The sequence below is a fragment of the Nicotiana tabacum genome, chromosome 5 (genome assembly GCF_000715075.1).
Source record: "Nicotiana tabacum cultivar K326 chromosome 5, ASM71507v2, whole genome shotgun sequence".
Lineage (NCBI taxonomy): Eukaryota > Viridiplantae > Streptophyta > Magnoliopsida > Solanales > Solanaceae > Nicotiana > Nicotiana tabacum.
Genome location: NC_134084.1, coordinates 123,723,109 through 123,735,472, shown reverse-complemented (window position 1 = coordinate 123,735,472; position 12,364 = coordinate 123,723,109). Strand labels below are relative to the sequence as shown.

Below are 12,364 nucleotides of genomic sequence, written 5' to 3'. Positions count from 1 at the left end.
CTTGGGGGACTATATAATACATAGACATGTGTATAAAGAAGGCAAAGAAGATTGAGAAATAATCAAAGTTCAAGCCTGAGAAGTTTACTCATTGAATGAGTCAAGTGTAGAGCAAAGTCACGAGCTAAGGCCAAAGAAAAACCTTATCATAGTTAGGGTAAAGGCAATGTACTGAAACGGGTTATAAGTAAAAACCTTGTGTTCATTTTCTTTTTTGAAATCTGTTATAAGGAAAGCAATTACGAGAAAGTTATAGAAGTAATTTAAATACATGTAAAGTGCTATTTAAAACTTGACAAAGTTCAAATAAAAACTTGTTGAAGTTATTCCAAAAAACATGTGTATTCTTTTTTTTTATCGTACATTAACGCCATTATGAAGTTGAGACGTCTTCTTCATTAAGTGTTGAATATAAAATGGCCCTCTTTTATGAAATTCATGATTAATTCAAGTATTCATGAAGTTAAAAAAAAAGCATTTTTGAAAAGTAAAAATGCAAGTTATTCAGTAAGTCCTTAAATAAAGCCAAGAATAAATAAAACAAAAGTTCGAACAACAACGGAAACTTCTTAATATTAAAAAGTATAGACTAAGTATGAACTTAGTCATGAACCAAAAGTTGTTTATACAAAGCACCCCATGAAAGGTCTGGGGACTTAACATTTTCAACAAACCCTTAAAAAAACACCAAAGGAAGTTGAACATCATAAACTTTTCACTGAGAAGTTGAAGGAACTAAAGCAGGCTCAACTTGACTTGAAGGAGTGGGGATACCCGTATCATCTTCAACATTTCCAGAAGCTTCAGCCATGGGAGAAGAAAAATCTTGGTTCTGCTTAGTCTTCTCAATAGTCTCTTTGATCTTGGCTAACTCAGATTCCAAATTGAAATTTTCCTGGCTAACTTCAACAAGGGTATCATGGCGAGAATTTAAAAACGCCCTACTCACTTCAATGGCAGTTTTATCTTCAAAAATCTTGTAATCTCTTTCCTAGTCAGCAATTTTATTTCTTAGCTTCTCATTTTCAGCCAAGGCAGATTCATAAGAAGTTTGAAGAGAAGCGTGGGAATTTTCCTAGGAGCAAACTTTATCAGAAGATACCTGGAGGTCTTCTTGAGTTTGAGTTAGAGTCTACACTAGTTCACTAGCATATGCTTCCTTCTTATCTAAGAGAGCCTTCAACTCTATGATCGATCTCTTCACTTGCCTTGGAGAGTTGCTCAGAAAAGAGGTTTCAAGGCGATTCTTTTCTTTACCTGCTTGATTTGATGAATCCTTTTCAACTGCCAACTCTGAAGTCAAAGCCCTTACCTTCTGCTCTAAGGTACATTTACTTTCTTCTAATATTTCCATGTCGATTTGAAGACTTTCAAACTGTTCCTTCCAATTATTCGCCTCCACTTGGTAGTCACACGCTAATTGATCTAAGAGGGAAACCCTCTTCATCATCTCTGTGCCAACTAGATTGACCTAAAAAATAAGGGGGGGGGAGATGAGAACACTGAAAATAGAAAAAAGGTAAAGTAAAGTTTGAAAAAGGGGTACCTTTAAAGAAGCATGAACTATATCATTCATCAAAGTCAAGGAATTGTGGCCATCAAGTTTAGCTCTTTCAACTGGACCAATCAATGGCTTCAACCACACGTCAGCTCGACCTGATTTGCTCAAAAGGTTGCCCTCATAGGAACTTCAATGGTAACTTGCCTCATGGCTTCACTTCTACTCGAGGAACCAACCTCAGTGTAATGAACAGCTGAAGGAGGTGTAGTCGAAGGAGGAACTGTGGAAGCAGTCAAAACAGCCTGGGGACGAATAGTAACAGCCATGACTGGCAAAGGAGGTATCACAGAAACTGGAGTAGAAAAAGAAGCAAGGGGTGTTTCATCAGAAATCGGATCTAAATTTTTACTTCCAAACCCGCAGCTAAAAGTTTCTCAACTGAATCATGAGCAGCAGCGTGAACAACATTATCGGGAATTATCACCAAGGCTTCAACAGACTCGGTAAGAGGAATAGAACGAGGGTAAGAGGCTTCATCATCAGAAATGATTCGTCTGTGAGCTCGTGGCCTTTTTACCAAAGAACCCCATCTTCTTCTTCCTCAGAGTCTTGGTCAACAACAGCTTTTCTTTTCGATGAAGAGCCCAAAATTATCTCTTTGGCCCTTTCCAAAGAAATTTGAGAAGCTACGACCGCCTCAGCATTAATACCTCGAACGACAAATCTTGATAAAAAGAAGGATTAAAATAAGATCTGGAAAAAGTAATAAAAAAAACTCTTACCATGAGTTTTCACTTTCCAACCAAACCGTTGGGAGAGAGCTTTCCAAGATCTACCCTCCATTGAGGCTGTATACAATAATTTTCCTACTCAACCACGGAAATTGGGAATTTCATCAACAATTCCCATGGTTGTTGGAAAAGAAAGGGAAAATTAAGATAATGATCATCAAAATTGAAGAAAAAAAAGTACGAGAAAGTTATTAGAAAGAAAACTCACGTGAAAAATTCCACTTCTCAAGGAAGGGAACATTTTCATCACCCACTAAACCAACAGTAGGGGATGTAACAAACCTGGCATACCAGCCACGGTTTCTGTCATCTTGAGGACTGACCAGAACCCTTTTGCTCGTTGCTCCTAAAGTAAAAACACCTTGGCGAAAGAGTCTGGGAGAGTAAAGGTGAATTAAATGGGAAAAGTGAAAGGCACACCGGCCATGTTAGTCAAATGCCTCAAACAGGCAACAACTCTCCACACTCTGGGACCAATTTGACCTAAACAGACGTCGAAAAAACGACAGAATTTGAGGATAACAGGGTCAATAGCAGTTTTGAAACCTAATGTGAAAGGGTATGTATAAACAAAAGAAAACCCAATTAAATAATAGGTTATTCTTTAATTTGTATTGGGAATTATGATCGGGAAGTCATGACTCCAATGACAGTCTTTACGAATTAAAGAAATCAGACTTTCAGTGATCTGAGTTGGGTAGATATCAGCACGATCCAAAGAGGACACTTGGTTTCTAAGGGACTCTCTATCATTGTAGAAAGATAGTTCCGCAGGAACTATTTCCTCTACTGAAGGTTCACGAAGAGGTTCAGAGGGTTCCTTACCTCTAGAAGAAGACCTTTGAGAAAGAGAACCTCTGGTTCTAGAAGAAGGACCAGAACTAGACGAAGGAAGAGAAGAACCATGTGTGGATGAAGACCCTAAATTACGTAGTGTACCTCCTCTTCTGCTCCTACTAGGGGCAAGAGGAAAGTTATCAACTATGGGGACTCTACTAGGGTTAGGGTTTGATGAAGACATGATAGTACAAGGAAGAAGCAAACAAGAATTTAAGAATTGAATATTTAGAGAACTTTATATGAGAAAGACAAGGTGCAATGATGGAAAGGTCATAATGAGAACTGGTGCTTCGTAATTGGTGGAGCTGTAAAAGAGCCTTAAAAAGCGCTGCAAAGTCGCAGAACCAATAAAAAGATGCCACATGTAATAATCATTAAATGGAAGTGACAATTGAAGCGTCGATTCCATAATAGCGTTAATGGCGGAAAATATTCCCTCTTTAATAAAATCCACTTCCCAAATATTCAATTGATGAATAAATGGCAAGTGGGGGGACTATCTGTACTGGAAAAAAATGAGTTTATATATATTGAAGTTATTGAAAGATGGTGTGTCATGACACGAAGGCTGGTCAAAGAATGATGATTAGCAAAGAGGCACGAGTCACAACAGATACGAGCAAAGACACAAGCAGAGGCACAAGCAGATATTCAAAAGACTCGACGCTCGTACCTATTTAAATCCAAAAATTAAGGAGAATGAATGTGACAGCACAAGAGAGTACAGATACAATATTTAATAAGCATTAAATACTGAAAACGTTAGAGAATCTGTATTGAATTACAATGATTATCATTGTAACGTAGTATTAAATGTCTTTAATTGTTATTATGACAAAGGCAAAACGTATATCTTAGAAATAACTATAAAAAGGAGAAGACTGATCATTTGTAGACACACGAAATATCATCGAAATATACTGATTTACTTTGTTTTCTTTTGTTCATCTTATTGTTAGCAAAATCAATTTCCTTTATTCATTTTTTGATTGTTGTAACCCGAATTCTTCTAAAATAAAGCTTTGAACAAAATTCCACTTTTTGGTTAAACAGAGGGTAGCCCTGAATCTTTGAAGGTAATTAGGTTTATGTATAATTGCAAAATATTAACCATTTCAGGTTGCCAGGGAAATATGCAATTATAATTCTATGCTTATTTTTTCTGCTATGATTACTGTTTGCTTGGCCAGTTAGTTCTTTGTATCATATTGAGTTAATCCGATGATTTCATTTCTGGTCCATATTTTTATTTAAATGGAATTTCTGGTCCATATTTTCTCAAGTGGTCCTGGAGGGGAGTCTTGGCGGTAAAGTTACTGCCACATGAAACAGGAGGTCATGGGTTCGAGCCGTAGAAACAACTTCTTTCAGAAATATAGGGTAAGACTGTATATAGTAAACCCTTGTGGTTCGACCCTTTCCCGGTGCATAGCGAAAGCTTAGTGCACCGGACTGCCCTTTTTATTTTCCCAAGTGCTCTATCACCTGACGTGGATATTATGTAGAGAGGGGAGCCACATGTTGCAGATTTTGTTCATGGTTCGGATGGATTAGGCAACTTATGTTTACCTGCTCCAAATTTAAAGAAAATTGAGAAATCTGCATCTGAATTTCTTGTCGATAAAGTATCCGAATTTCCTGGTGAAGTATCTATACTTGCACTAGGACCAATGACTAATTTGGCTTTGGTGAGTTGTGTATCTCAAACTTAGAATTTTTTGAGGTTTTTATTGCTTTTCATTTGCAACATTTTAGTTGTTATGTTTCCGTTTTAGGCTGTTAAAAGGGACTCAACATTTGCAAGCAAGGTGAAGAGGGTTGGTAATACTTGGTGGTTCCTTCTTTGCTTTGGGAAATGTTAATCCTGCTGCAGAAGCAAATGTGAGTAATCTTCTTTTCCTTTTGGTTTGATTCACATAAATCCGTTTATAAGTAAATTGATATTGACAATGTGCAAAAACATGTCAGTATATCTCATATTTGTTTGAGCCCCTAAACCTGATCTTTTTTTCTTCGTTAGTTTATAAGGGGAACCTTGGCGTAACTGGTAAAGTTACTGCCATGTGACCAAGAGGTCATAAGTTCGAGTCATAAAAACAGACTCTTGCAGAAATGTAGTATAAGACTGCATACAATTGACCCTTGTGGTCCGGCCTTTCAGAAATATTTGTATTATTTGATTATCTCATTTAGAAAGTGTTCTGACAATGCAGATATATGGGGATCCAGAGGCTGCAGATATTATGTTTACCTCGGGAGCAAATATTGATGTTATTGGTATCAACATTACCACACAAGTCAAAATGACAGGTAACCACTTGTTCAGGACTAAAAACTTCCAATTTTTCTTGTTTTCCACCTTTGAGTGTAGATGTATTTCAGTTTTCATTTCATACTTCATATTTTCCTTTTTTTATTGTTTTAGATGCTGACCTTGACGAACTGAGGGAATCTGAGGGAAAACATGCCAAATTATTGTGCAACATATGCAAATTTTACCGAGATTTTCATGTTAAGTCAGATGGCTTCTATGGTACTCTTCTTCTGTTCTTGCATTGTTATTGGACGCGCAATATGCTCTTAACCCACCTTCCCTCAGTTTCTTTCTTGATCCTTGTTACTTGATACAATCAAACTTTTCTATAACAGCCTCGTTTGTTTCGATATTTTTTGGTTGCTATAGTGAAGCGCTAATATAGAAAACATACATTATAACATCACATAAAAATCGATTTCAAAAAAATCTTCGCTTTTATAGTGAATAGTTGCTATATAAGAATGATGCTATAAAGAGGTCTGACTACACCTTGCTGAGTCGCTGTAATATTTCTGAGCTAATTTTCTTTTCAGGAGTTTTTCTTCACGATCCTGTCACTTTTGTGGCACTACTTAGACCTGACCTCTTCTCGTACAAGAAAGGCGTTGTAAGGGTTGAGACACAGGGCATTTGCGTTGGGTACACGCTCTTGGACGAAGGACTAAAGAAGTAAGTATCCTCAACTGATCATGTCATGCAAATCTTAGAGTCTGACGCAAATCTTAGCAAGGTAGAAAGGCCGTTTCCGGTAGACCCTCAGCTTATCTTTGGATTTGGATTATAACGATAAATCTCATGTAGGTGGAATACAAGCAATCCGTGTACAGAGTGTTCTCCAGTTTCAGTTGCATGGTCAGTTGATGCGGACGAAGTTCTGAATTATATAAAGAAAACCTTAATGAAACCTTGAATATCATATGATATTCTCATCCATGTACCATAGCAATCCTATTCTTGAATTGAGGAATGCATTTTCTGAATTCTAGTATCCATTGTTTTTGGTCCTCTTTGTATCTTTTATTCCTTACATTTGATGAAGCCCTGTTGTGAAGATCTAGAGGGCTTTATTTAAACTGTATTTTGTACTGAAATTTGGGCATGATATGCCCCATGTACACGTATTTATGTTGAAGATGAAAGTAAAAGAGTTTATCCACTTTTGATGATGAAATCCTTTGATTCTTGGTCTTCATTAATTTGCTCCATTATCTAACGTTCTTTAACAGACTTCTTTATATGAAAGAGAATCTTTAATTTTTATTCACATGTTAGAGAATGTTGCCCAAGTGAAGGTTAGTTTTGAAGATTGACAAAGGAAGCTCAGGCATGAACCACGTCCATCTCTTGTGTGCATAGACACGGACAGATTCGAGCATGTGAGATGCACATGAAGGAGATAAACTTAACTTGGCATAATTAATATCTCCTGATCGAAAAAGTTGCATAATTGATAAGGAGAAAGACTCCTTACTCAAAGAGAACATTATCCAAGATAAGGAAGGAGTTAGAAGTTATGATCAACTAGAACTCTTCCACCAAGGAAGAGTAGCATTAAAACTCTAGTTATTTCTTAATCTACTAACTCTATATATTGCAGGATGTTCTCATTCTACAGGCATGTACAAACGCAGAAGTTAAACAGGAATTGAAAGCAAAATAGCAAGGTATTTTGCAAGCAATTCGTGTGTGATTCAAGTGTGCAAACCTGAAGCTACATGAACTAGATAGAAGAACAAGTTCGAAATGTCTATCTTTTATTCTAATTCATTTGTAGTAGGTGTTTTCATATTGTACCTTTCAGTTTTATCTAGAAGCACCTGTAATAGGTACTCAAAGTATTCAAATTAGAGTTAACTTGAAGTTGTCGCAACAGTTATAGGCTGTTTGCTACAAGGGATTAGAGTTAGTCCTAGGTTTACAAAAGTATTTTTGTAAGTGCAGTTTTTGGCTCAGTGATTTAGTGGAGAGTTTGGGAAAATCCTACTGGGAAGTAGGTCGTGGTTTTTTCACCTTTTGAGCCAGGTGTTTTTCACATAAAATACTTGTGTTCTTTACTTTCCGCATTTACTATTTCAACAATAGTAGGTTAAGGAACAATTAGAAGAACCATGTCATTCCATAATCAGTTTAAGCAAAAAATTGGACACCACACAAATCATCCCCCTGTATGGTATTGAAGTTAAAACATCAATTGTTATCAGAGCGGGTTATCCTTGAAGAGGATAACACCTTAGGAGAAGATCAAGGTGAGTGCACCACCTGAAAATTGGGAAGGAAAATCCACTGCTAGGCCACCACTCTCCAATGACCAGAACTACTCCTGGTGGAAAAACAAAATGAGAGACCACATCATAGGAAAGGATTATGAGCTATGGGACATTTTCACTGATAGTCCCCTGACTACCATGAAGAAGAACGCTGAAGGAGTAGATATGCCAAAAACAAGAGCTGACTGCACTGCTGAGGACTTGAGGAAATGGGAGAAGAATGCCAAGGCCGAGAAATGGCTTGTGTGTGGACTTGGTCCAAACGAGTACAATAGAATTCAAAGTTGTACTACTGCTAAGGAAATTTAGGACACTTTGCAAGTGGCTCATGAAGGAACACCTCAGGTGATGAGGTCCAGAGGAACTTTACTATATTCTCAATATGAAAATTTCACTATGAAGGAAGGGGAAACCATCCAAGAGATGTATACAAGGTTCACCACACTAACAAATGAACTTAAGTCTCTTGGAAGGGTTATTCTTGAAGAAGACAAAGTTGATAAGATTTTGACAAGGGTTTTGCCAGTCTCTTGGGAGAGAAAAATCACCTCTATTCAGGAATCAAAGAACATTGTCACTCTTAAGTTGGATGAGCTAATTGGAAATCTCACTACTTATGAACTTAGAAGGCAAACCATGAAGATGGATGTACCCAAGAAGGAAAAGAGACTGGCACTCAAAATCACTGAAGGTTCTGATATAAAGGATGAGGAAATGTCTATGATGACAAAGGACTTCAAGAAGTACCTAATGAGAGGAAATGGTTCGTCAAGAAGCGGAAACTACAACAAACTAAGGGTTCCTGAACAACAGACCAATGAGGGCTGCTATAAGTGTGGGAAGACTGACCACCACATCAAAAACTGCCCTCAATAGGAAATTGAATGGAAGAAGGAAAGAGATGAACAAAGAAACAGGAAGAAGGAACAGGTTCATCCCAAGAAGAACAAATGATCAACAAAGGCTATGGTTGCTGCTTGGGGAGAAAGCTCAGATGAGGACTCAGATGATGAAGATGGAGATGAACAAGCACTTATGACAATTGGAGAATCCGATGAAGAATTTGAGGTAAGTATAATCCATCTCAAAGACAAGATTAAGTTTTTGTCTAAAGAAAGGCTATCTGAGCTACTTCTAGATTTCATTGATGAATCTGAGGATATAAACAATGAAAAGGAACAGTTATCTAAGGAATGTGTGATTTTAAAAGCAAAGTGTAAGAACCTGGAACTTAGAGTTAGTGAGACCATAAGTGAAAATACTGGACTAAAGAACCAGGTTCATGCATTTGAATCAACTGTCCTAGAACTTAGATCTGAAAACCTAAAAGTGAAATTAGGAACAAGTAAAGAGATAGCTGACTGCACACAACTCATCTAGAAGAAAATATAGGTAAACTGAAAGATGAGTTGTATAAGAAGGACGAGCAGGTAAGAATTTTGAAGGAGGATCTAGGCAAGGTCAAGCGTGAACTAAATAGAACTTGTAAATGGAACAGGTCCTCCGATGCTTTTTCATGGCTACATGAGATGACCAGGCCAGTCATTTCATGAGTACTGCTCCATTTCCCCTATTTCTGCATCTTATTGCTTTGTCTATCGGTTCTATATGTGATCGGGTTGGTTGGCTTGGGTTCGGAAAGGATTTGGTAAGGTTTGAGACACTTAGTCTCTTTTGAGGATGCTTAAGTAGGAAAAGTCAACCGGATGTTGACTTATATGTTAGAGAGCTCGGATGTGAGTTCTGTTGGTTCGGATAACTTCGGGAGGTGATTTTGGACTTAGGAATGTGTTTTGGAGGTCTGGTGTAGATTTAGGCTTGAATTGGCGAAATTGGATTTTTAGCGTTTTCCGGTTGATAGGTGAGATTTTGATATAGGGGTTAGAATGGAGTTCCGAGAGTTGCAATAGTTCCGTCGTGTCATTTGGGATGTGTGTGCAAAATTTCAAATCATTCGGACGTGATTTGGTTGGGTTTTTTTATCAAAAGCGGAATTCGAAAGATTTTGGAAACTTAGGCTTGAATCCGATGTGTTTTGGTTGATTCGATGTTGTTTGAGGTGTTTTGAAGATTGGTATAAGTTTGAATGAGGTTATGGGATATGTTTGTGTTTTTGTTTGAGGTCCTGGGGTCCTCGGGGTGATTTCGGATTGTTGACGGAAGGAATAGAAGTTTGAATGGCAGCTGAAGTTGGAAATTCACTGTCATAACCACATATGCGGTTGGGAGGCCACAAGTGCGACCCCCGCCAATGCAGAAAAAAGTTGCAGAAGCGGAAGCTGGTGAATTTGGCAGTAACCGTAGAAGCGGTAGAAGAATCGCACCTGCGATGGCGCATGTGCGGGCTAGGCATCGCAAATGCGGAGTTGGGCGACTTAATTGAGGACCGCAAATGCGGTACAACAGAGGCGGGAATTTGGCTGCAGATGTGAAATCCCTGGGCCAGAAGGTATAAATTGTTCCTTCGCGATTTTTGAGTTATTCCACCATTTCTAAGTCGGTTTTGGAGCCTTTTGGGCGATTTTGAAGAGGGAATTCAAGGGAACTTCACTGAGGTAAGGATTTTGGACCTAAAACTCGTTCATATGGTATTATTTCACTGATTAGAGCTGTAATTAATGGAATTTAAGGGTTAAAATTGGGGAAACTAGGGCTTGGTATTGGAGACCTAGACTTGGGGATTTGAGGGACCATTTGTGGTCGGATTTTGGTACTTTTGATATGTATGAACTCATGGAGAGATAAGGAATCTATTAATGTAAAATTTATCAAATTTCGAGACGTGGGCCCGGGGGTCAGGTTTTCGTAATTTCGAGATTTATGCTATAAATTGATTATTTTTGCTTGGGTTTCATTCCTTTAGCATATTTTGACATCGTGATTCTGATTTTGGATAGATTCGTCGCGAGTGGAGGCCAATTCGAGGGGCAAAGGCGTCGCGGGCTAGAGTTTTGACCAGTTTGAGATGAGTAATGATTGTAAATGATGTCCTGAGGGTATGGAACCCCAGATTGCACATCGTTGTGCCATATTGAGGTGACGCACATGCTAGATGACGAGCGTGTGGTCGTGCACTGTTGGGGATTGTGACTTAGTCCGTCCCGAATGATTGTTTTACCGTGTATTTGACTAAAAACTATTTGCCATCATCATGTTTTGGATTGAATGTCATATTTGGGACTCGTGTAAACTATTTGAACCCTTAGGGAATTTTTATTGATACTTCCTCATTGTTTTGACTTTATACTTGAACTCAGTCATGCTATATTCTACTATTTTCATAACTTAGCCATGTTTACTCTGCTTTAACACTTAAATGATATTTTAAATGATATTTTGGGCTGAGCACCATGTTTTACTATTGCCCTAGTGGCTGTGAGATTCTGACTGAGTAAGGCCGAGGGCCTATGTTGTAAGGAAACACCTGATTATGATTATGAGGCTGAGGGCCTGTGATTTATACGCCACGAGAGGGCTTGTTGATATGAGGCCGAGGGCCAAGTGATGATTCCACAAGATGGCTTGATATTATGCTTGGGCCGTAAGGGGCCCGTCCAGGAGTCTGCACACCCCCAGTGAGCGCGGGTACCCATTGTGATATGAGATATAGCCTGAGGGGATGGTATTATTTTCTGAGATATTGCCCGAGGGTTGGATTTGTGACACTGTGCCCGAGGGGAAATCCTTTATGTATTTATCTTTCCTAATTGCTTGTCATTTACTTCCTTAATTATTAAAAAGGAATATTATGAAGTTTAAATTGAACTAAAGTGAATTTTGCATATTTTTACTGTTTCCTTACTTTTACTAGCTTTTACTGCTTCACTATAGCCTGTTATGTGCCTTTACGTGATTTCATATTTCTCAATATTTATTTATGATTATTACTCACTGAGTTGGAGTACTCACTTTACTCCCTGCACCCCGTGTGCAGATTCAGGCATTGTTGATCCTACTAGCGAGAGTTGAGAGCTCCCGGCAGATTTTGGAGTTCACGAGGTAGCTGTTTGGCGTCCGCAGTCCCGTATTTCACCCCTTTTATCTCATTTCTTTTCCCTTATTAGTGACTTTGTAATAGTTTTGTAGACTTTTCAGACTTGTACTAGAATTTACATATGCTAATGACTAGTGACACACCAGTATCGGGCTGTGCTGGGTTTTATTTCCGCAAACTATAATGTTCACTGCTTACTTTTGGATTATTTACTACGTTTTAGACTTAATTCTTATTGTTTAGTTGCTTAAAGCTGAAATGGGTGTCGCGTCCCCTTTTTTCTAAAAGCGAAATCGGGTTCATGACATTTGGGAGGACAACTCGTTCCTTCTTGGGAATTGGATTTTTTGGGTTGAAGAGTCGCCACCTAATGATTAAAGTGCATTAGGACACTAAAGAAGAGTTTGAGTTGGAAAACCAAAGTTCGTGTAAGGGCTAGAAATTATCTCGGCCATGTTACAATTGTTACAATTGTGACTCTAACTAACAAGTAAGCAAATAAAGGTCTCAAATAGAAGGGGATTTACACATAATGTTGCAAGTGAATTGAAAGTTTGAAGAAAGATAAAGAAAACAAAAATCTTAAGAAAATAGTCTGGACAGTTAAAAAAAAGGATAACAAGTAAAGGGGAAGTGGTCCTAGGTTTACAAACA

The 12,364-nt window shown here is 38.1% G+C and overlaps 1 pseudogene; it reads left to right on the top strand.

Moving 5' to 3' along the window:
- Positions 1-3,678: 3,678 nt before the first annotated feature.
- LOC107787763 (putative uridine nucleosidase 1) lies at positions 3,679-6,609 on the top strand (annotated as a pseudogene).
- Positions 6,610-12,364: the final 5,755 nt, after the last annotated feature.